This window comes from Pongo abelii, chromosome 21 (genome assembly GCF_028885655.2).
Source record: "Pongo abelii isolate AG06213 chromosome 21, NHGRI_mPonAbe1-v2.0_pri, whole genome shotgun sequence".
In the NCBI taxonomy this organism is placed as follows: domain Eukaryota; kingdom Metazoa; phylum Chordata; class Mammalia; order Primates; family Hominidae; genus Pongo; species Pongo abelii.
The window spans coordinates 2,601,911-2,629,166 of NC_072006.2; positions in this window are offsets into that span (position 1 = coordinate 2,601,911).

A 27,256-nucleotide genomic window follows, 5' to 3' on the forward strand; every position below is an offset into this window, starting at 1 on the left:
ATAATAATTAACATATATCCGTATTTTTAATGCCCTTAAAATAGAAAAAAGTAATCTTCCAAATAATACATATATTTAATGGGTCTCCTTACACTATTCTTTTGTCAACTCTTTGTATTACTATAATTTATTCATTCAAAAAAATTATATATTTTAAAATCTCTTACTATGTTTCAGGCACAGTTCTAGCACTGGAATGTAGCAGTATACACAACAGACTGAAAAATCTCAAGAACTTTAGTGATTATCCAGAAAATAACTTCCCCTCCAAAATTCACAGCAACTTCATTATGTATTTACTTTCTCCTTCCCTTTGTCAAGGACAACTACAGCTAAACATACCCATTATTGTAATATACAACCTGCATTAGGCTTGGCAACTGCCATAGGCCAAGAGACACCTGTCTCATAGAGATAAGTGGCCATTATGATTTCAGCATAACTCTGCTAACTGTAAAATGCTAAATAAACATTTAATGTGTTTCTGTAATTCAGTAAGTGAAGCCTATATTTTATGGATAGAATTTAATTCGTGTTCAAAACTGCTTTAATTTTTCACATCATGAGAGCTTTTGACATTGCACAGTTCATTTTCCCAAAAAGGACAGTGAGTCCTTAAAATAATTATTTAACTAACCTCTGAGTGAACTGGCTCTGCTGTCACTGCTAAAATTTGGATGTACTCATTGTATTAATAGGTTTTGGCTCATTTCTGCTTCTTCCATCTTTGAAGAATAGATCTTTTTCTCAGTGGGCTACATTGTGAAAAGATAAAAGGCATTTTTAAAAATAAATCTCACTGTTACTTCTAACTATTATTTCCTCTTAGAATTTCATTCTGGAATCTAACATAGTTAAATCATAAAATAGATGGCATTGAAGATGCTTCATCATTGTGAGAAATTCCCTTATATAATGTTAGCTGGCTCACACTGTTAAAACTGACTGATATTTTATCTCAGTCCCAGAAAAGTTCCCAGGATTAGAAGCAAATACAGTAGAGGCTTTTCTTCAACTGATCATTAAAATTCAAAATGTTTACTACTAACATGTTTGCAAATTTGTATTTGAAAATCATATTTGGACATGTTTTGATCTTATTTGAACTATGACCTCTGTGTATTATAAATCTTGCTTTGAAAATCCATTCTTATTGTTACATATTTTCTGCTGTTTGATAAATATAATTCCTCACTTCAATAAGACAAATTCCTGCCAGAATATAAAGATTCACAAATTGCCCAAAACACTATAATTTCACTGAAATAAAGCAAAATGTTTCAGAATAGCCATCTGGATCAAATCCAGAATTTAAGAAATATTCTTAACTTGGATGAGCAAAATTTCTCTGCCATAGGGTTCTGTTCCATTGTATTTATAGGTTTTACAGATGCCTTCACATATGTTCTTTTCCTCTGAGAGAACATGAAGAAAGCTAAATATCTATAGAAATTCCTGAGAAAGTATGTTTTAAGCAAAACTGTCTATGTGGAGAGAAAAAAAATAAAAATAAAATGAACAGATTTTTGTTTTTCTCAACACTGACTAGTTTCCTTGAAAAGGTTCCAGTAGGGGAAATCATAAAATAAAATTACAAATAAGGTAGCTTGCTAAAATTATTATGCATGAAAAACTTCCTCTACAGTGTGTTCCAGATGAAAGGAATTTATATCCATATTTCAATGTTAGTCATATCTTCACTACATAATTCGTTCCGTTCCATTATGTATTCCACTACCTTCCCATGAGATCCTGAATCTTTTTATACACTAGAACTCCAAGATTTTATTTGCAGTATTGGCTTAATTTTTTTAAACATATGAATAAGATGTTTTGTATGCATTTTTATTTTTAACACCATGCTGAGTATATTCCAGGCACACCATGTCTATATGAGATGGTTACATAAAAAAAAAAAAAAAAAAATCACATGGTCATGCTTAAAGAAATGAAATGCAGAGTTTACTTCTCACTCTACTGAAGGTCAAAGTTTATTTCTCACTTTACTGTAGTTCAAAGTTTAAACTTCTCACTTTGCTGACGTTCTAAATTTATTTCTCACTTTACTGAACACTGCAAGATATAAACAAATCTCTTTAAAAATAAACCACCAAGAGTGTATCGGAGATGAGCGTCCACTGTGTTAGTTCTTTAAGTGAAAGTCAATCATGTGACTAGAACTGCACGGACTTTAAAAACAAGCTGATTGAATGTGGTGTTTAAAATATCTGAAAAATATAAAGGCATGCATATTTTAACCTTGGCTTTGGATATTAAGAGTGAGCCCAAATCATCTTAATTGTGTAAACCACCACGTGGTTGACTAAAGCTATCAGGATGGTATTCCACAGTTTACGACTGCTGCCAGGCCACAGTATTTCCAGGCTCCAAGGTCAGCAATCATCCAGTACTCGTTCTCACAGCACCCGTCATTGGAGGAGGGTGTAGAGAGACTTATGTCCCTTTTTTACTTCTGAGAGCTATAACGTTGCCTGTTCAACTGCATCACATGAGACAGACCTTCAGAGTCGCTGTTTCCCCGTGTGGAAACCAAGGAAAGAAAGTCATCAAATGATTCTGTAACTAAAGAGAACAAATTTAAAGAAAATAATTTCCTTCCACTGGGATATAAAATTTTATAAGAAATAATAAGATTTAAGTAGAAAATTATTTTCTATTTTTAACTGGCTACATATACAGGAAAATTCAGTGAATAGATTGCAGATGCATTATTTTAGAAGTTTTAAAGAGCATAGCTCAAAAATATATTTGTGAATTCTTTTCAAAATTCTTTTATTTCTCATAGAAAACTTTATATGCTACTTGATGCTTATTTTATACTGCTTTCTTCTTATTTTCTAAGGATGTGAACTCTTTTAATAAAAATGAAGGACAAGTAAGTTTGTCATTCTTATATGTTAAACTTACATGTTAAACTTTAAATATGAAAAAAATTTCTTTCATTTACAGTAAGATAAGTTAATGTTTTTGGCATGTCTACTAAGTGCTAGGTACTGGGTTGTAGAAATTTATATCAAAATTTTTTTCATTAGAGTGAGGAAATGGATGAGAAAGTATATAAATAATAAGAGGTAGGATGTGGTTATTGCAAATAGCTGACATAGACAATAAATAAAATGAAAATTTAAAGTAGATAAATTACTTGAGGTTAGCACGCAGGGAGGGTTTTATGGGAAAGTAAAGAACGAAATAATATTCTAAAGTGGAAAAACATTCATTCATTCCACAAACTTCTTAAAAGTACCTCATGTACACAAGGAAATTCTCAAACTTCTGTGAGAACAATAGTAAACACATATGGCTGTGGCCTGGAGACACTTAGAGTTTGGTAGTTCATCAGTTGTTTATTGCCAGACAATGCTGCATTATGATAATCATAAAACCTTGGTGGCATACAACTATAAACATTTATTTAGTTCACAAGTTCGTGGTTTTAGATGATCTTGGCTGGACTCACTTGCTCTCACCTGGGCTTGTTCCTGTGTCTGAGGTCAGCTATGGGTTGCTAAGGTTGCTCTGTGGGTCTTGGTGGGGCCTGCTTATATGGATTGGGGCAGAGGGCAGAAGGGAGCTGGCAGTTGCCAGATGCCCTGGGTTGACATAACTTTGGCATATTTCACCTGTCAGCAGGAAATTTTCTACTTGTGTCACTTTGACTAACATCCCATTGGTCAAAACAAGTGACATGGTCATGTCCAGTGTCAGAATAGGAAGATACAGCAAGATTAACAAGGCAAAGAGCATGGATACTGAAGAGGGCAAAGCACTGGGGCCTTTGATGAAATCTCTCTACCAAAGCGACGGAAATGCGAACTACAAGATTTGTTTGCTTAAGGAAGGGATACATTCACTTGGGATTTAAGAGTAGAATCAGGATAAATTCAATCTGTGGTGGGTTTGTGAAAAAATTTTCAAAGTAAATATAATTTGAGTAGGATTTTGAAGAAAGTGTTCGATGTGAGAAAATTTCCGTAGATTTAGTGGAGCAAAGACACAGAAAGCAGGTCAGAAAGCAGTCAGCCAAGCCAGGTGACAAAAGAGACACCAATTTGACTCCAGCCTTAGGTTAGGGTAGTGAAAAATCTTGAGAACAAGATTTCCAACACAGACTCAAGTGAGAGTCTAAATTTTTTGGAATGCTTAGCTAAGGAGTCTGGATTTTATTTGTAGGCAAGAAGAGTCTTAAAAATTTGCAAACAGAGGTATGCCTTTTCTCAGGATAGCTGATATCCAAAGGGGAACTTGTATTCAGCTATATAAGTTTGCTACTACTTATGCTCAAAGTATTTATTAGCCCTAACCAGAGCATCCCCACTGCATGGAATTTCTTTAATAATGATATAAACTGAGGTGGAAAGAGTTAAGATGTTAATGGACACTGATGCATGCAATTTTGAAAATGACTTCTGAAGTAAGTTGTGGCTCATTCTTGTTTCATACACTGATTATGCAAAGCCTTGAAATGTTTTTAGGGCAAATAGAAAAAATTAAGACTACTCCAGATAAATAGGAATTATGGTTTAGTTAAAAAGTAGGAACTGGAACAAAATACAAAGGAATTTTAGAATAAGATATACTCTCTTATGTGATATACAATCTAATGGGAAGAGAAAGCATATAGTTAAAATATGTTACAACAATTTTATTTGATAGAGGTGCTTGAAAGAGTTTTGGGATCACTAATAAGAGAGGTTTTATGGGATTAAATTTTTAGTGAACTACATAGTAATTTCATTTGTACTTATTCTACGACAGCCTAGGACAGAACTGTTGGAATTATAGAGTAGATGCCATCAGTACCCTGTCTACAACCTTCAGATCTTATCGCTTCTATGTCCACTGACCTACTTTCAGCTGCAGGTATCTGCATCGCTTTGCTGGAGAATGTTATCCAAAGCTGCTGATGTCCTTTCTGCTTCACTGCCCATGTACATAGAGGTCTGAAAATGACAAGGAAATAATACCCGTAGAGAGAATCCTCAATCCATGATTGAAGGAATTCGCATGTAATAAATGCCTTGCTCCTCAATTGGGGTAACTCTTGGGTGTGTGTTCTACACTGTGTCCTAGAGTTCCCCAGCAAGACTGATTTTCAGTAAACTCACAATGGTTACTTGTCGGATAGCACACCATTTATTGACTCCCTTCTCCTCCGTGTCTCACTTCCCCACTTCCGCATGGGTACTTCCTGGATCACCTCCCAGATAAGCTTCTTGCAGCCAAATGCTTATATTGGAGTCTGCTAATGCAGGAACCCAGATGAAGACATATGGTATACAGGCAATTGATTTTGTGTTAGCCAGTCGAGTCATGTTTGACTAACACTGAAAATGATGCATGTGTGTATACAGAAGTGATGGGAATGACTAGAGAACTACTGAAACATAAAAGCTCTCCTGAGCCACACTTGTACCAATTTTCTCTCTTGAGATGCTTAAGGCTCCACTTTATCTTCACCAACAAATTAGCATAACATTATCTTTTATGGTCAATGATATTCCATTCTAGCTCATTCTAATACAATCAAAGCCTACTGAAAGTGATTTTTTAAATGTAGAGAGATTTATTCGGAAAAAATACAATTCCATTTGCATTGCTTTTGTTGTCCAGGCAGTACAAAGCTTAAGGTGGGACATGATAACCAGAGATGTGTTCCATAATTGGTGATGAGAGACAGCCATTAGCATAAGTGAAAGACCATTTTCACTTGGTCTTTCACTTAGGACTCATTTTGTAGTCCCTCTCTTTCAGCCACGAAATTTCCAGAAAGAATCACAAATTTGATTTCATATATGACCCTACTACAGGGTCATATATGAAAAGCTTATTCATTGGTCGTAGTTAATTATCTTCTCGATTCCTAATTACGTAACTGGAAGAAAATAGCCTTTTAGTGCAAGAATCAAAGCTGCCATGGTTTTTCTCAGAATGAATGCCCTTATTAAGACAAAATACAACGAATTAAAAAATTTCCCATTTTAACCCCATAAAATTATATTCCCAAATTATATTTATTTACCAAGTCAGTTTGTTTCTAGCCCCTTGCAGCTTCCTTATCACAAGCACATACAAGAGTAATGAATAATGTACAGACCTAGAAAATGTGAGAAAATGGACCTTCCATTAAAACAACCAGGATAAATAAAAAAGTATGACCCTGTCCTCAAAGGCAGGACTGAAGAGATGACACATTAAAAAGTACAACGACTTCCTTCCTATCCCTGGAACATCAAGAGTACTTCTGTCAAAAATTGAACTGGTATCCTCCTTAGCTGTAAAGTATAATGCCTACATTAAATCAAGATATGAAAAAAAATTTTTTAAATATTGGTAATTCTTATGCAGCATAACCTAATTAAACAAATTACTTTTAGAAGTGAGTAGTGTCTGTCAGATGTCCAATTTTTAAAGTTGCTATTACTAGTTCCATTTCATAGATAATGAAATTGAGAAGTTAAGAAACTCTCCCAAAGCTTGTATTTCTGGATCTAGAAACCATGTCATTAACCATCATATGATAGCTAAAAAGAAACAGGGTCCAGGAAGAATGTAAGATACCATCTGTTAATTTGAAAAGGAGATGAAGAGATTGGGAACATGAGGTACTGCCCCGCTGGGCTACAGTAACTCCTTTGAACAGAGAATCAGCCAATCTTAATTTCATTAGATTAGCTTCAGTTATTCATAATTTATGGTCTTAAATTTATGAAAAGAATAAAAATTCAAAACAGACATTGCCTTTGAAAATACATGAAGTATTTTTTTATGTCATTTGTTATGTCTTTGTCCTATGGCCAATTATATATATTTAGGGAGAAACAAACAAGTGAGGGAAATCTCATGCCAGAAACTTTCTACTCAATTACTTTTCAACCTTTCATTATGTAAGGTCAATCTTGAAAGCAAAACATCATCTGATCGTATGAGAGTTTTCACGTTAATGAAATGACTGTGATAATATCTAACTAATCATCAAAAGGGGCACTAGTTCTTACTTTTACCCAGTCCCATTATTTTTCTTTTTCCATTGTTTGTTTGGCTATATCTCATAGATTTCATGAAAGATAAATGGCTGAGATAAAAATGTAAGCCATCAACACATTGTAAATATCTTTTAGTGATGTTACTTTCTGTAAGGAGCAACATACCATAGTCAAGTTGTGCCAAATCTACCGATTAAATAATATCAAAATCTTAATAAACCCTGGTAACTTTGTCTAGTAGTAAATACACACTCATCAAAGAATGAAAAATGTTAAAGTCATTAAAATAGGAACAATTTCATAGAACTTCTCTCCTGGTACCCTTGGTGACAGGGAGACCAGTCAGTCACAAAGATAAGGAATTCACCTAAGATTAAGCAGTAAAATCCACAAATAATTGAAGTCCAACAAAACAGACACTGGGACTGAACCTATTAGTGGCACTTGACATAAAACATGGGTCTTAGATTGTGTTCTCCAGAAGCAAACCGTGAGACCAGGGTACATGTGCAAGTGATTTATTAAGTGGGTGTTCCCAGAAGAAACTGGTTAGAAAGAGGTAGAAAGAGAGTAGGGAAGGGGAGGAAGTTAAGCAAAGGTATAATTTCAAGTGAAGTGCCAACCTTCACTTGAAGGTACCCTGATCCCAAGGGTACCTCTAAAGCTTAAGTTGTATGGTGGAGTTGGTCCTGCTTCAAGACAGAGGAAGTGGAGTTGTTTTTTTTTTTTGTTTGTTTGTTTGTTTGTTTGTTTTTACTCCAGTGGCAGTCAGTTATTGGCTACAGGTTGCCTCTAGGGAGATGTGAAAACCTAAGTATTTCTGACACCTTCAGAACCTGATGAAATAGCCTCATGGTGGTCCTTTGAAGAAGGTTATAGGTGTGAGTTGTTAGGAGTGAAGCACATAAAAGCAGAGAGGTAAGGATGTAAAACCTGTAAAGGTTACCCAAAGGCTTCTGGAGTTGGGGACAGCAACAACACCTACTACATATACAAGGGGACATGATAGCACTAGTCATAATGCCAATTAATATTTGAGGTTAGTTTTGCTACATTAGCCAGCTGTCTTGGTAAAATAGAAAACCCAGTGTGGCCCTCTTATTGCAAAAAGGGCTGAATTTGCCCCATGCTGTGAGCCAGCCACAGTTTGATGATCTCTGATCAAGATTAATGGTAAAAAATAAACTTGCTACACAATGGGTACCACTGTTAACACTGAATTCCAGGATTTGCTGCCTAAGCTAAACAAGGCAAATCTACTGTGTGACCCCATTGATGAAGTGTTGCCCATAGCACCAAAAATAGAAATTCAATCCATAAAAGTCAAAGTAATTCTTTTTTTCTTTTTCAAGTTTTCTGTTCCCATTAACTCAGCATTTCCCTGCACTTTCAACAAGACAATTTGCAGAAGAAAGAAAACCTCTAAACTAAAAAGGGAAACAGAATTAAATACACATGTTTCTACTGTAGGACTTCTTACTAGTATTAACGTACATTGTAAATCCCCAAGAAGTGTGATACTAAATACAAAATTGTTATAATGAAATGACTGTGTAACTCTTATTGTGTGGGGCATCTTTTAAGACTAATGTTCCATGGGTCTACTTTGGTGAATTTTGCTATGAATGGTTAATATAGAAAAATTACAGACCCATTTGATTTATTTTATAGATGCAAATATCCTAAACAATATATATGCATATCGAACTAGTGTATCAAAATGATAGTATGCTATGACCAAGATGAGTTTAAGCTATAAGAATATATAAGCATATTTCATCACAAGAAGATATTAAAAGAGAAAGTATATATAATCATTTTGATAGTGGTAGGATAGGCACTTGCAAAATCTATACCCATTCATTATTTTTAAAAATTTATTAAAGTAAGAGTAGAAAGAAATTTTAAGTTCTGACAATATTTTAAAAACCCTGGATCAAACACCATTCTAAATGGAGAAACATTTAAAATATTATTTTCAAAATTAATTCTGAGGACTTCTTCTATCATTACTTTTACTTATTGTATTAGAAGTCTTGGCCAGTATAATAAGAGAAGAGAAAGAAATGAGAAACATAAGAATTTGAAGCAGGAATTACAGTACATCTCTCATTAGTTGCATGGGATGGTTGTTGACATGGAAAGCATTGTGAACTCACAGACAGATTATTAGATTTAATAGAATTTATTAAGTTGGTTAGTTATGAGATTAATAATAAAAAGTCATTTATATATTTATATATTAATAACAGTGCAAACTATTAGACAACATGAAGAAAAATATACCACATCTTATAATATAAGAGAATGAATCTAATAGAAGATACGCATGACCATAATGGAGAAATTATAAAGTTATATTAATAGATATTAAAGAAGACATAAATAAATGAAGATTTTCAAGATTAAGAAGAGTAATATAAATTATAAGTATTCTATTTTTTCCCCAATTGACTTACAGAGTCCATGCAATTCCAATCAATATACCAACAGAATTCTACTTGGAAATTGACAAGATAATGCTACAATTGTAACACAGAAATATAATAGGCCAGGAATAGTCAGAATCCTTTTGAAGAAGTAAGCAAAAAGAGAAGATGAGCTGTACCAGGAATCCAGACATATGAAAAAAATGGAATTTAGGACAGGAAGGTAATGAGATAGTGGGATAAATATTAATCAAAGGAATTGACAGAAGCACAGTTCCCAGTAAATAATGAACTTTGGTTCATAGCAGAAGAGAAATGGATAGACTGTTCAATAATACAGAACTACGGAAAGTGGTTAGTAATTTGGAAAACAATGCAGTTGGATTTTATATTCCACATCATATTAAAAAATAAACTCCTGTCAGATTAAAGTCTTAAAAGTTTTTAAAATTTAGAAAATATAGATACATATCTAGAATCAGGAAAATAAAACCAAGAAAAATTATAAATATAGGATTCAGGATGATGGTTATCTATGGCGATGAGTGGTAAGAATGGGATGGGAAGGAACCATATTTACATAGGTAGTTATCAAAATTTTAGTTTTTTGTTGGACTGTTGGCTGATGAGTGTATATTATTTAAGATAATAAATTAAATAACAAAATAAAACTACAAAAGCATGTTATATATGAGAGTATCACAAACTCAGGGTTGTAATTAATCCATTTATGTAAAACTAAGGTCCTAATTCATAAAGGTACTATTGTATTTAACATATTTATGCTTCACAATTCAGTATATATGAGAAAAGAAACATTATAACATAATGGCTTTTAGCATGGACACCGGGGTTAGGGAGACATGGGTTGACATCCTGAATTTGCTCTTTAAAGCTAACTGGCTCTGCAAAGTTTGTTAATCATTTTAAAGCCTCAATTTCTTCATCTGTAAAAAAAAAAAAACAAAATAAACAATATCTTACTTGGCTTGGTTTTGAGGTTTTAAAACAAGAACATAAAATCACTGTTGCCAGCGATTCCCAATATTTCATAAAAGCTTTTCTTTTTGTTTTTGTTTTTTATTTTATTATTATTATCCTTTAAGTTTTAGGGTACATGTGCACAATGTGCAGGTTTGTTACATATGTATACATGTGCCATGTTGGTGTGCTGCACCCATTAACTCATCATTTAACATTAGGTATATCTCCCAATGCTATCCCTCCCCCCACCCCCCACCCCACAACAGTCCCCCAAGTGTGATGTTCCCCTTCCTGTGTCCATGTGTTCTCATTGTTCAATTCCCACCTATGAGTGAGAATATGTGGTGTTTGGTTTTTTGTCCTTGTGATAGTTTACTGAGAATGATGATTTCCAATTTCATCCATGTCCCTACAAAGGACATGAACTCATCATTTTTTATGGCTGCATAGTATTCCATGGTGTATATCTGCCACATTTTCTTAATCCAGTCTATCATTGTTGGACATTTGGGTTGGTTCCAAGTCTTTGCTATTGTGAATAGTGCCGCAATAAACATTCGTGTGCATGTGTCTTTATAGCAGCATGATTTATAGTTCTTTGGGTATATACCCAGTAATGGGATGGCTGGGTCAAACGTTGAGTGAGGAGATATCACAGTTAAAACTAAAGGATGGGAGTCAAACCTGCAAATGGAGGTGGGGCTGGGGCAGGAGTACCCTCTCCCCTGGATGTCCTGGCAGCAGACCTCGCCCACCTGTCCCAGAAGGCCCTCCAGCTTCTGCCCAAGCTGCCAAGCTTTTCAAATAGAAGAGGAGAGTCTGCATAGGCATCTCTGGGTAGAAGTAGAAGAAATCTTCCACAAGCATAAGCTATCTTTAGACTCTGTTCTACCTCTCTCAAATTTCATGCTAATTTTGACTATTTTAAAGTTCTCTTTCTAAAATGTTTTAAATCTCTTATCATGGGTGGAAATAGGGAAAAATAAAACTAAGAGAAGACACAGTGATCCTCAGTTTGTGAACTCGTGTGTGCATGTGTGTGAGTACACGTGCTGTAGCAGGAAGGTCCCAATTTACACTTGGCTCCGGGGGTGACGGGCCACAAGCTAAAAATGTGAATCATCAGGACAGTGCCGCCTTCTGGAAAGTTGGAAATGTCTTTAGCGTATCTAAAGGCAGGCATGTTCAGTTGGGCCATTGAATCATGCTTTGAAGTTTGATGGGATTCTAATGAACTCTCAGAGGACCAAAAAAGAAAGTAGTCAATTCTCCATGTCTTACTAGAATAGATAAGAAAAGATGTTTTAAAATTTATAAAAGGTGGGTACATGCAGTTCATCACTTCTGTGGTGACAGGGCCTTTGAGGAGCAGGGCTGGCTTCCATGGGTGGAATCCTTGGAGGTCCCAGATTAAGAAGTCATGTATTCAACATTCAATATGAATATAAACAGAGTAATAGATCCTTGCTGGACCAAAATGATCCCAGTCACAGCATGTCTCAGCAGAAAGAATGGAGGAGATCTCAAAAATGGATGCACTTTGCATCAAGGAAAAACAGTAGCAAGAGCCAAGTTAGAGCTTAAGACACCACAATTCCTACCCACCCAGGAATGTAAGCATGAAATCCACTTTATGGATTACCAAATTCTTTCAACTTCAGAATGCTGTGATATGGAGACAGCTTGAAGTCACAGGAATTTCACATTGGATCTCCATGGGAGAAGACTTAAAACAAATTCCAATTTAATTTTAGCAAGAAATTAAAATGATACTCCTTGTACTTACATTTTCATGGAACAATTTATATCTGTTTCTATTATGTTAATACAGGAGAAATAATGTTGAATCAAGTCTTGCCATGTCAGAAGATTGGGTTAAACTGAAGAGAGCTGATACACAGGCAATGTCTCTTTTCCATTTTCATAATCCAATTTGTAAGAATTCAGACTTGCCCAAACAGAGCATTGGAGCCAATTTTATATATAAAGACATAATTTAGAGTAGTAACAAAATCTGTTAAGTACCTAAGAATACATGTGAAAAAGCTGTGTAAGTCCTTTTGGGGGAAAAATTATTTAAACAAATTGGTAAAGGAACAAAAGAAAGGCCTGAATAAATGGTGAGGTATATCCTAACCTGGGTGAAAAAATTCAATATAAAAGATGGCATTTCTCTCCATTCTATCCATAATAGGGAATACATTTGACAAAATTTATCAAAGAACTTGACAAACTCATTCTAGAATTCGGGAAGAGAAAAACTACAAGAGTAACCAAGACACCATTCCCTTTTTTTTTTGTTTTTTTTGGAGACAGTGTCTCACTCTATCCCAGGCTAGAGTGCAATGGCACATTCTCAGCTCACTGCAACCTCTGCCTTCCGAGTTCAAGAGTTCAGGTGACTCTCCCACCTCAGCCTCCCAAGTGGCTGAGACCACAGGCACACACCACCATACCCAGCTAATTTTTGTAGTTTTTGGTACAGATGGGGTTTCATCATGTTGGCCAGGCTGGTCTTGAACTCCTGGCATCAAATGATCTACCCGCTTCAGCCTCCCTGCTGGGATTACAGACATGAGCCATTGCACTGGGCCCCAAAACTATTTTTTAAAAGTAGAAGAAGGAGGGGTGATTTGCCTACCAGTTACTAAGATTCATGATATACCTATAATAATTAAGAGAATGTATTTTTAAAAGATAAGGTAACAATGGTGCTCAAGCAGAGAAAGACACCAAAAGAAAAAAAGGAAATAAAATCATGCATGGGGCATTGATACATGACAGTAAAGAGACTTCAAATTTGTGGGGGCAGAATGCTGCTGGGATATTTGGTTTTCTGTATGAAACAGGATAACTTGCAATTCATACCATGAAATAAAACCTGATAAAGATTAGCTTTAAAACAAAGTAAAACTATAAAAGTCTAGCCTGTTATCTTAACTACCTCAGAATACACAACGATTTTTGAAAAAAGAGATAAAGAAAAAATTAAAACAATAAACAGATTATCATAACAAAAAACTGATATATTGAATTGCATCATAATTAAAAGCTCTGTACATATAAGAAACTGCAATAGGCAAGTTCTATGATGTGCTCCTATTATCTCTTTCTCTTGGTATTCATGACTTTAGATAATCCCCTCTGGAGTAACTTGCTTCTAACAAACAGAATACCTCCACATCGAGGTCATGTCATTTCCGTGATTAGATTACAAAAGATTCTGATTACCATCTTGCTATCACACTTTCTCCCTTGCTTACTTTACTGAAGCAAGTTGCCTTGTTGCCTTGCTAATAGCCAGGCAGGAAGTAAGGCCCTCAATTCAGCACTCAATACTACCAAAACCACATAAGTGAACTTGGAAGCTGATCCTTCCTCAGTTGATCCTTCGGTTAAGCCCCAGCCCTGAGTAATTCCCTGATTGCAGCCTTGTGAAACACCCTGAAGCAGGGGAGGTCTCAGCTAGGCCAAGTCAGATTCCTGACCCACAGGAAATGTCAGAAAATAAGTGTGTAGTTTTAAGCTGCTAAGTTTGTGATAATTTGCTTCACAGCAATAGATAACTCCTACAGAGGCCATGAGCAGGTACGTATGAGTCAGAGTGGAACAAGGCATTACAACACATATTACAGTCAAAGTTAAACCTTTGACTTAAGAGTACATAAGAAACTTCTACAAGTTCTTGTAACATGAAACAACTCAATAGAAAAATGGGCAAATGAAATCATCAGGCAATTCATAAAATAGAATCTTGCGTTGACAATAAACATGAAACAACGGTTATCCTCACTAGCATTCAGGGAAATGAAACTTAAAGAACAAATAATATTTCATATCTGTCTTATTGACAAAACTTTAAACAGTTTGATAAAGTCAAGTGTGTTCCGAATATGTAGAAATGAGAATTGATAGACACTGTTGGTAAAGTGTAAATTGTCCCAACTGTTCTGTGAAGCAAGTTAGCACTATTTTGTAAAAATTAAAAGATGCATAATTATGCCCCACTATTTTCATTTCTAGGTATATGCTTAAGAAGATATGAGCAAGGATATTTATTTTGACATTTTTTTGCAATAGTGAAAAATAGGAAACAGCTCAAATGCACATCAACAGTAGAATGATCTAGACATTAGACATGCTTAGCCGTTACATACAGCAATTACAACAAATACATTGGATCTGTAATATTTATATAGATCTCAGAAAAGGACATTGAAAAAATAAATTAAATAACGTAATACATGATATGACATTATTTATGTAATTAAAAAATTAAAAAATAATATGAATTAAATAATGTGATGATATATCATAAGAACTTTATTATTATTATTCAAAAACCAACCAAATTCATCGGGGTCATTACCTTGGGAAAGAAAAGAAAAGAGTGATCCTGGGGGAAATCCAAATTCTCTTATTTTGTTTTTATATCTGTTTTTATCATTTTTATTTTATTCTTTCAAAGGAATTGTATTTTATCTATATTAATTATATTTATCTATACAAAATATAAGCTTGTTCAAATTTTGGGTGGTGGTACAGAGATGTTTGTTATCCTTGCGTTTTGGGGGGAGATATTAATTTTCAAAATAAAATAAATTAAAAACAAAAATATTAAAGATAAAACTATTGTGTGGCAATTATTTCCTCATTGCATGAGTGATGCCCAAGAGTGCCATTGAAAAGAGATTTCCAGAAAATGGCTGAAATACATATATGACAAGGTTTCTGACTGCTGTGAGTGAAAATGTCAATGAAGAAATTTCCTTGCTTGAAAGTCTTATCACATATCGCCATAATGTCAGACTGGAAAGGTTGTGTATGTATATTCGCTGTTTCAACACTAATGTAGTCTTCTTTTCACACTAAGGGATTTGGAGATAAATATTCCTCACAATCAGCTCTCTTTAACTCACAACTTCACATATCATTGCTATAATCTGTTTGTATGATTTTTCATTTGCCATTGTCTAACAAACTACATCAAATCTCAGTGGTAAGAAACAACAATTTATTATTTTTCATAGGTGTGTGATTCAGCTTAGTGGTTCTGCCAATTTTGGCTAGGCTCATTCACGTATCTGATGTCAATTTTGGGTTTGGCTGGGACTGGATGATTTAGCATGGCTTCAATAGGACCATCTGGATCCTGTCCATATATTTCTCATCCTCCTTCAGGTTAACCCAAACATTTCTTATGGTAATGCCAGGGGTCCGAGAAAGAAAGTGGAAATATCCAAGTGCTTTTTCAAAGCTTGCTTGAGTCAAGCCACCGGTTCAAGGAAAGAATCAGTACAGGATAGCAGTATCACAGTATATAGTTGCCAGGAGGTGTGAAAAAATGGGGACATTAACATAGCCAATCTACCATAATACTTAAAAACTGTCGGTTTTCCTTGTAGCTCTTGTAATAAGATTTACTAAGTGGGTCAACTTTGGAAACCACCACATTGTTATTAAATAGGCAACTTATATTATTTGTGGACAAATAACACTCCAGTCAGTCCCCAAATTAACATATTTTATTTCCTGATGTGAATAATGGAAGTCCTGCAGGTGAGTTCACTCCCCTCCACAGTTCTAGTCCACTCCAATAGAGACCAGGAATCACAAATATAAGAGACAGCAGTCCTGTCCACTTTGGCCTTACAGCATTGGAGGGTTTTCAGCTGCCAGTTGAGGTTGCCACGTCCTAATTTTGAAGCAGCTCTGGATGGTGGGGTAGCACCTTGCCTAGTGCTAGATTCTCCTCAAGGTCAAATTGACCCTCTGAGGGATAGATCTGTGTTCTTTTAGCCCCTTACTTGGATATTTTCCAGGTTCTATTGGGTCCCAAAATGGTAGAGAGACACAATTTGCTGTTGGTAGCCCTTTGATGGAGATTAAGACTGCAGTGGAACAGAAATTCTAGGGGCCACCATACCTTTCACTGATACTCTTCTACAGAAGGGTGTCCTACAGGCAGGTGAGATGCTATCCACACTAGTGAAAGGATCATTGCTGGTTAGACACCTGGCAAGGAGAGACACTAGCTACCATCAAAACCATAGCTGAAAACATCCTTGGGTTGTTAGGACCAATGAGAAGAGACATAAATCCTGGCTATTAGAATTCTCCGTGCCCAGGCCTTTCAGTTCATACACAGTAAAATTCTTTGGCTTGAAGCAGACCTAGTTTTACTATTTAAATAATTCTTACTTCAGAAACACTAGACTCCTCCATGGATTGCTCTGCTAAACTCAAATATTGGAGCTGATTTTTGGATCAACTTATCTCTGGACTTATAACTTTATTTCAAGTTATCTGTAGGTCTCTGCTGCTACTGGATCTTTGCGGCTGTCACTGTGGTTTCAGCCTTACAAATCTCTCATTTAGCAGGAAGCATTTAGATTCTTTCTTCCCAGGAGATCCAGAGTATCTCGTATAAATTAACCTGCCTCCTCTATCTGAGACTAGCTCTGACAATCAAGCAATTACCTGCTCGCAGCACCTTCCTTTGACATTACAACTTTGCCTAAATGATAAGTATTTAAAACGCACATTAAAAAACTACTTTTATTATCCCAGTCATTGGATAGGCAGAGAAAACCAGGTGACAGGCTCTTTGAGGTTAAGTGTATAATTTTCAGAGGATTGAAAGGCTTCATTCAGGATGAATACAAGTTATTTCCATTGTAGATGTAGTCCCAAATTTCCACACATAATTCTCAGTCCATACTTCATTCACTACAAATACACACATGACAATTAATACACACACACACACACACACACACACACACATATATATATGAATACATATGAATAATACAAATTCAGCCTTAATCCTTTCATGAACAGCCCTTTGCTCAGTACCCACCTCGTGCCAGGTACAGTGCCAAGTGCTGAGTTATATCAAAAGAAAACGAAGACAAACATGATATGGTTTCAGTTCTTAAGCATCTGTGTGGTTTTTAGGCAGGAACAGCTATAGGGAAAAATGAGCATCTTGGCATCAGTACATTTTTTGTAATTTTGCATAAATATACACACATGTTGTTCATCATCAGAACTCAGAGAACATGGATAAGTTGTTTGCAATTCACAAGGCCAAAGCAGTTTTTAAGCCTTCAGAGATGCTTTAAATAAAAGTTCCAGGACGGAATTTATCAGAAGCAGGCCTATTGCGTACTTGGAAAAGATAACTAAGGTGAGTCAGCTCCTGGCTTTTTCTTTTGATATAACTCAGATGACTGTGATTTTGCCAAAGTTATAAATGGCCAGCAGGCCCTTTGCTGAAACATATTTGCTTTATCCTGAACTGTAAGTTTTATATCTTCTACTTTGGTAAATCTTATGCACGTCAATTAGAAGAGGCATTTTAGAGAAAAGGCATAGATGCATGTTGAACAGTGATACCTGTCTCACCATTCAACATCCTCATTAGTACCTTGTTTAAATTACATTTTTGGAAATTCTCCATATGGATAATTATGAATTGATAAAGGATTCTTTCAATTGATGTCTACATTCAGCACTAGAAAGATTATTAAATAATCTCTCCCACATTTTTGCCTTAATGATGTCACTTTGAGCCAAGTTTGATACTTATAGAAACAATTGAGTGTTAGCATATCATTTCACTTTCAATAATTTGAAACATAGGGTGATACCAATTTCTGAGATTTATACGCAGACCTTAAGTAAAAAAGACAGAAGCAAAGTAAAAGAATGGCAGACAGAGAGAGAGAGAGAGAAAGAAAGAGAGAGAAAGAGAGAGAGAAGGAATGAATTTCCTATCTAGATTCCAGAGATAGAAAAGGGCTTAATTCTTTAACAATATTAGAAGGACATAACTTTTCTTCCCACTCACTAGAGTGACCCTTGAAATGTGGAAAGAATCTATTATCATTATTTTAAAGGCCTAAAGCAGAACCATATATTTAAAAGCATATGCCTAACACTTTTAGAAAGCATGAGACATTACAAAAGAATGCAAGCCATAAAACATAATTATTTTTCAGCATTTAAGGAATTGATTTTACTCACTTAAGGAGTTGGGAATGGGTATAAATCAGTCCCTTATAATTAGTAATATACTTGGCAAAAAATGATTATATAATACCTGAAGTCAGCCAAACATGGGCAACCTAATACGGTCAGGAAAAGCAATAACCTTTAGGATGCTAAACAGGAGGTCTGGTCTACATTTTTAGAAGGGATGTGGACACAAGTTTTAGTATTTCATGTTGGTGTCTCTAAACTTAATATGGGTATTTCCCAGGATGTAAAGAAAGCTAATCATTTACTCTGTAAACATTTGTTTTATATGTTTATTCTAGTAAATAACAGGAATATTGGGCATTGAGTCATTACACAGAATGAATTTTTGTCATTGTTTGGAAGGACACTTGTTTATTATAAAAAGTTTTTGCAAATAGATATTCAATTGAAAGGACTGCATTCCTGTCTATTTCTGAAAATGGTGAATTTTCTAGTTAATTACTGGACAACATGTGTTCTGCTGGAGGACACTGGTCATGAACTCCCTTTGGCTCTCAGAAAAGTCAAGTGGCTGCCTTCCTGTGTCTGCCTCTCCCCAGGAAATCATCGACTAAAGTCAGAATCCTGAACTCACTTATCAACAACCTTAAATGCTGGGAGCAAAATCTGACATCATGAGTGTCCATATCTTTCCTGCTTTCTGGAAATGCCTGTTGGATCACCCATGGAAATGTGTAGGAGGAAAATGAGCAATAGGGATTTTTCAACTTGTTAGGTAGAACTAGTGCTTCCAGTTAATTATTCATTTATATTCCCCCTGTGGCTTTTAGATAAGTTTTATATTATTTATTTTTATTACATGAATTCATATGTAGGTTCTATTGCCAAATTTTGTTCCTAAAACAGCAAATAAAACTAAAGAGCTTTTGAGTGATCACCAAACCCATACCCTTCATACTATATCTTTTTATTCCTTTTGCTGTGCATATACATAGTATGTGACTGTGTATGGATGTGTGTGTATGCATTCATATATTTATAAACTATATGTAAAACATATGGTTAAACATTTTTTCCATATAGTTTGGCTATTTGCATTTCCTCTCCATGAATGTCCTGTCTATAACATTCAAATGAAGAGCTTATCAAAATATAAATATACAGGGATTTTTGATATATGAATTATTTCATAGGTTGTATCACTGTACAGGTCACTTAGAAAGATTTTAGACATCTTTCCTTGTCAGAGCATAGAGAACTACCAGTTTCTTTATAATTGCTGAATAGGTTTTCCATAGAGTATATTTAACAGATTTTATTCAAATATTCCGTTTTTGTGCCTCTTTGCACGTTTCAGGTTTTTCTAGCATAACCAGAAGTAGAATTGTTCAAAGGAAATACATATTTTAATTCTAATTTTAAAGGAATTCTGTGAAATTCTCCTTCAAAATAGCTGCACTAAATTATTCCCAGCAGTCATGCATGAAAGTTAATGTATCTCTCATCCTTGCCAACACTTGAGACTGACAAAGTTTTAATTTTTTGCCAAGCTGATGCAAATTATTGCATCAAATTTTGTTCAAATTTTCAGTTCCCTGGGTAACAAGTGCAGTTGAGCATATTTTCCATATAGTTATTGGTCAGTTGCGTTTCTTACCTTAAATTTCCAATTTATGAAATTCAAATAAAATGCAATTATTATCATGTTGTAGTATTATTTTTGTCTACCTTTTACCTATATTTGGTGAAAGTATTTTCTTGTCAAATTGAAGAAATTACTTATGTATCTTGAATATCTATTTAATTTGTGTTATAAATGATTTCCCTGTTTTACGGTTTGTCTTTTAATTTCAATAATCACATATTTTATAACATAAAACCTTAAAATTATGATTTAAATTTGTCAGATTTTTTCTTTATAGCATTGTCAGACCTTTTCAAAGCCACAAGCATACTCTCATTTTAAAAAAATTTTTTTTATATATGTTGATTTTAATCCATCTGGAATTATTTTTTGTAAGTCGTAGGTGGAAGGTAGGGTTTGAATTTTATTGTTTCCAGATGGAAAATCTGTTGCCCAATATCATTTAGTGACTACTTTATTCTCTTGCTGATAGGAGATGCCACTTCATTTACATATGAAATTCTCATAGATGCACATGTACTCTTGACTAATTTCTCCCATTTAAATTTATAAAATTATACCACTTACAAATATTAGAAATTTAACTATTATTGGCAATAATTATGCTCTTCATTCATTTAACAATGTTTATTGCATGTCTATTATGTGCCAGTCCCACTATTCTAAGCCTTGGGAGAGAGCAATTAGCAAAACAGAATAAGGCCTTGCACTCATCACTGTTATGTCTCTAAGGGGTGGTGGGCCAGAGAGCACCACACAACCGATAGGTGTGATGTAGCTGAACTGCAGGGTGTCAAACTTAAAAAAATGTTGACATTCTCTTATATAGTGTTAAAGATCTCATCCATTTTATCTTCACCAAGATAAGGTATCTGGTGTTTTTGTTTGTTTGTTTGTTTTTGAGACAGAGTCTCGCTGTGTCACCCAGGCTGGAGAGCAGTGGTATGACCTTGGCTCACTGAAACTTCCGCCTCCCGGGTTCAAGCAATTCTCCTGCCTCAGCCTCCTGAATAGCTGGGATTACAGGCATGTGTCACCACACCTGGCTAATTTTTGTATTTTTAGTGGAGACAGGATTTCACCATGGTGGTCAGCCTTGTCTCGAACTCCTTACCTCGTGATCTGCCCGCCTTGGCCTCCCAAAGTGCTGGGATTATAGGCGTGAACCACCGCACCTGGCCTAACTTACTTATTTCTGAACTTCACATCAGAGGTGATCACAATGCAAAACTCTGAAACTATAGAAAAAGTACATGGCAAGTCCTTTTTCCTCAAAAAGTTTGAAATCAATCTGAGGAAATGAGACAGCAACAATCAAAAGGATATGATATAAATAGTCAAAGGGCCTAATAAATGAAAGGCTTCAAGATAGTACAGCGTTAATTTTAATATTAATAAAACAAACAACAAAAACCATGCCAACCTGAGGGACCAGGTCTTTGTGCTGTGGACAGATTGGTCTAAACTCTACTCTATTTATAAGTATACAAATGATTGGATACAAAAGCATGGCTTTCTTGATCAGGGGAATTTCATTAGTTTTACCAAAAAAAAAAAAAAAAAAAAAAAAAGGATGTGTCATTAGAGAATAGACTGAAAAAAGTAGTATAGAGAGAGCTTTTAGAGGTCTTTAAATAGCTAAGTAGTTTGTATCTTATCTACATCAAGGGAAATCAAAAGAAAACTTTTTAGCAGAAGAACATGGTCAATGTGTGACTTCAATGAACCCGTGGTCCTGGAAACCTTGAAGATAAGACTTCTCTAGACAAAAATCTGTCTTCTTTACCTCAACTTTTCTTTACATTTTTGTCTTCTCCCAAAGATGCTGAGTATCCTTGGGCTAACCTTTTCTCTATATTAGTGCCTTTTGGTATTTTGGACACTCCAGAAATACAAAATATTCTTCTCTATTTCTCAACTCCCATGGAAAAATTAAATAGCCTCTGCCACATATATAATGAATCTAAAGATAACCCTCAAGCACAGATTATCATGGCTGCTCTTGAACCTACCTCTCCTGTAAAATACATTTGCATGTAACATAAGTTGCTGAAGAAAGTCAACAGACAAAAATCTCTTTGCTCAAAAGTGTATGAGAATTTCTGTTTCTGGGGTAGCCTGGGAGGAGAGATGCTTTTGTCTCTGGGTAAGCTTTAGGTCTTGTGGTAGCCTCTAAAATGATTTCCAATGATCCCCACCTCTGGGCTTTCCTCTGTTCATGTCATCCCCTTTTCTGAAATGTAGCCTGGACTTCTGACAAACAGGATATGGCAAAAGTGATGAGATGTCACTTCCAAGATTAGGTTATAAAAGACTGTTTTCCCTCTTGCCTGTTCTCTCTGGCTCTCTCTTTAGGTCATAATGAATGCAAGCCAACTGCTATGTTGTAAACTGAGTGGTAGAAGGCCCCCATGAAAAGGGACTCAAGGAGGACTCAGTCTACCAGCTAATGAGGACATGAATACTGTCAACAAACATGAGAGTGAATTTGCCCCTAGTGGAGGCTTGAGCTGGCTGCAGCATTAGTTTGATTGCAGCCTTGTGAGAAACTTCCAGACAGAAGACCCAGCAAAGCCACACCCAAATTCCTGACCCAAAGAATCTGTGAGATCATAAATAATTTATTGTTTTGACAAGCTGCTAAGTTTTGGGTAATTTGTTGTTCATCAAACATACCTAACACAGGCCACCTACCAGCAGAACATTTTGTAGCTATTGTAGGACTCACAGAATTTTGGCATAGGAAGAGATTGAAATCAACTGAATTTATGCCCTGTTAGATGTTTGAGACCCCTGTAATTTCCTGCTTATGATGGTCAAGTCAGACTTGCATATCTCCCATGCTGTAAACATCTTAACACAACTTTCGGTTGACTCTGGAAATTTCCCCTGTAATAGTCTGTTAATAATGATGAACTTTTATGTCTCTGTGATCAACTATCATTCATGTTGGCTTCTTATTTGTGATAAGAAAAATTATATTACCTATTAAAATTGATGGGAAAGGAAAAGTATGTCGTTTAGAAGATCATCATTCTTGGTCTAACTCGTCTTTCTATAGCTGAGTTTCCCGTGTAACAACATGTAATCTCAGAAAATTGAGATGGAAAATGTCAACATAAATGTGCTCTGAAGCAATGATAAAAAGTGAAAAATGAATTATCTCTGTAGTTGTAATAAATACCCACAAATATTTCTTTTTTAAAAAAAGATAAAATACATCTAACAAATTGTATAGTCACGTCAGTGATTTGGCTTTTTTAGGAAGAAAATCTGCACAATGATAATCCTTAAACTCATAACATTAATAACAAGCTCTCCATTAATAACAAGCTCTCCGTTAATAACAAGCATGAGACAGCTGCACTGCATCTTGAAATCCCACGGCATTTCCCAAATGCACTGCTAACAAATTGAAGTCATACACCCAAATGTGGTGAAGCAATCCATTTACTAGCAGCTGTGAAACACCGGTCAGCTGAAATAGACTCTGAAGATAATTTAACTGGCAAAGGCAATTGAAAAAATACTGCACTCATGGATGATTTGTGAATCTGAGGCTATTGATAGCCTGCCCTTGTCCCTTGGGACTCATCCCTGCACTATGAAGGCTGCTTATTTCAAACACCTGCTGCTCTCTGCCTGTGAGCTTTAATTCTGATCCATGTTCAGGGCAAACCAGAAATGCCGGAGGAGGGATAATGTTCTTTATCCAAGCTTCAACCAATGTTGGAGTAGAAGTTGGAAGATAGATACACCATCTCCCTTCATTTCTGTTGGTGTAACTTCCATGTATATTCTACATTGTCTCCCAGAGTCTCCCTTCCCACCTACACACATTTAAGCAGCAGTTGCCCACAGTAGGAACTGCTTTATAATGTAGCCTTTATTGCCTGACTTTCCCTCCTTATCTTATTTTTCTATCCCACTACTAGTGTTTCCTGAGATCACTTCTAATAACTAGCAATGTTCCAAATATCACCCAAAGTATTTGGACTCAAATCCATGTCTCCACTTCGGTTGCTAGGGAAACCCAACCTAAGACAACTTATTTGGCAGTTGCGCATTTAAACCCGGTATTATACTCAAAGAATTTGGGAAGTTTTATACCCACTGAAATGCTTAACAACAGAGGACACAAAATGCAGCAAGTTTTCTCGAGTAAGGAGCCAAAACTAGACTTGGGACATTACCTTTTGAATTTTTGTTACATTTTCTTGTGCCTATCTTCAATTTTTTTTGTTTTTTTTCATGGTTTAATTTTTTAATTATTATTATTATACTTTTAAGTTTTAGGGTACATGTGCACAATGTGCAGGTTAGTTACATATGTATATATGTGCCATGTTGGTGTGCTGCACCCATTAACTCGTCATTTAGCATTAGGTATATCTCCTAATGCTATCCCTCCCCCCTCCCCCCACCCCACAACAGTCCCCAGAATGTGATGTTCCCCTTCCTGTGTCCATGTGTTCTCATTGTTCAATTCCCATCTATGAGTGAGAACATGCGGTGTTTGGTTTTTTGTCCTTGCGATAGTTTACTGAGAATGATGATTTCCAATTTCATCCATGTGCCCACAAAGGACATGAACTCATCATTTTTTATGGCTGCATAGTATTCCATGGTGTATATCTGCCACATTTTCTTAATCCAGTCTATCATTGTTGGACATTTGGGTTGGTTCCAAGTCTTTGCTATTGTGAATAGTGCCACAGTAAACATATGTGTGCATGTGTCTTTATAGCAGCATGATTTATAATCCTTTGGGTATATACCCAGTAATGGGATGGCTGGGTCAAATGGTATTTCTAGTTCTAGATCCCTGAGGAATCGCCACACTGACTTCCACAACGGTTGAACTAGTTTACAGTCCCACCAACAGTGTAAAAGTGTTCCTATTTCTCCACATGCTCTCCAGCACCTGTTGTTTCCTGACTTTATAATGATCGCCATTCTAACTGGTGTGAGATGGTATCTCATTGTGGTTTTGATTTGCATTTCTCTGATGGCCAGTGATGATGAGCATTTTTTCATGTGTCTTTTGGCTGCATAAATGTCTTCTTTTGAGAAGTGTCTGTTCATATCCTTTGCCCACTTTTTGATGGGGTTGTTTGTTTTTTTCTTGTAAATTTGTTGGAGTTCATTGTAGATTCTGGATATTAGCCCTTTGTCAGATGAGTAGGTTGCGAAAACTTTCTCCCATTTTGTAGGTTGCCTGTTCACTCTGATGGTAGTTTCTTTTGCTGTGCAGAAGCTCTTTAGTTTAATTAGATCCCATTTGTCAATTTTGGCTTTTTTTGCCATTGCTTTTGGTGTTTTAGACATCAAGTTCTTGCCCATGCCTATGTCCTGAATGGTAATGCCTATGTTTTCTTCCAGGGTTTTTATGGTTTTAGGTCTAACGTTTAAGTCTTTAATCCATCTTGAATTGATTTTTGTATAAGGTGTAAAGAAGGGATCCAGTTTCAGCTTTCTACATATGGCTAGCCAGTTTTCCCAGCACCATTTATTAAATAGGGAATCCTTTCCCCATTGCTTGTTTTTCTCAGGTTTGTCAAAGATGAGATAGTTGTAGATATGTGGCGTTATTTCTGAGGGCTCTGTTCCGTTCCATTGGTCTATATCTCTGTTTTGGTACCAGTACCATGCTGTTTTGGTTACTGTAGCCTTGTAGTATAGTTTGAAGTCAGGTAGCGTGATGCCTCCAGCTTTGTTCTTTTGGCTTAGGATTGACTTGGTGATGCAGGCTTTTTTTTGGTTCCATATGAACTTTAAAGTAGTTTTTTCCAATTCTGTGAAGACAGTCATTGGTAGCTTGATGGGGATGGCATTGAATATACAAATTACCTTGGGCAGTATGGCCATTTTCACGATATTGATTCTTCCTACCCATGAGCATGGAATGTTCTTCCATTTGTTTGTATCCTCTTTTATTTCATTGAGCAGTGGTTTATAGTTCTTCTTGAAGAGGTCCTTCACGTCCCTTGTAAGGTGGATTCCTAAGTATTTTATTCTCTTTGAAGCAATTGTGAATGGGAGTTCACTCATGATTTGGCTCTCTGTTTGTCTGTTGTTGGTGTATAAGAATGCTTGTGATTTTTGTACATTGATTTTGTATCCTGAGACTTTGCTGAAGTTGCTTATCAGCTTAAGGAGATTTTGGGCTGAGACAATGGGGTTTTCTAGATATACAATTAGGTCGTCTGCAAACAGGGACAATTTGATTTCCTCTTTTCCTAATTGAATACCCTTTATTTCCTTCTCCTGCCTAATTGCCCTGGCCAGAACTTCCAACAGGAGCACCCAGATTCATAAAGCAAGTCCTGAGTGACCTACAAAGAGACTTAGACTCCCACACAATAATAACGGGAGACTTTAACACCCCACTGTCAACATTAGACAGATCAACGAGACAGAAAGTTAACAAGGATACCCAGGAATTGAACTCAGCTCTGCACCAAGCGGACCTAATAGACATCTACAGAACTCTCCACTCCAAATCAACAGAATATACATGTTTTTGAGCACCACACCACACCTATTCCAAAATTGACCACATAGTTGGAAGTAAAGCTCTCCTCAGCAAATGTAAAAGAATAGAAATTATAACAAACTGTCTCTCAGACCACAGTGCAATCAAACTAGAACTCAGGATTAAGAAACTCACTCAAAACCGCTCAACTACATGGAAACTGAACAACCTGCTCCTGAATGACTACTGGGTACCTAACGAAATGAAGGCCTATCTTCAATTTTGAAGTGGTTCCAGAAGTCCATTAGCTTTTGTTACGACGGAGATTTCCAACATAGTCTTCAAACCTTCATGAAACAGAGGGTTAAATATAGTATTCCACAACCCAAAGAGACTGTGGATATATGTATCCACAGAAAGGTTCACAATATTAGCAATAGCTATACCTTAATAAATTCTTATTATGGGACAGGAAATGTGTTATTATACATATTTACCCATTCTGTGTTCAAAATAACCTTAAGCTTTAGGTACCGTTCTTGTTGTTTTATTTTGTCATTTTGTAACAGATTTATTGTTGACATAAATGACATAAAATATTTACATAAAGTACAATTTGACAACTCTAGACATACATATATACCCATGAAATAATTATCATCATTAGGATAGTGAATATACTCCAAGCTCCCAGAAGCTTTCTCATGATCCTTTGTAATTCCTCTCTATTTCT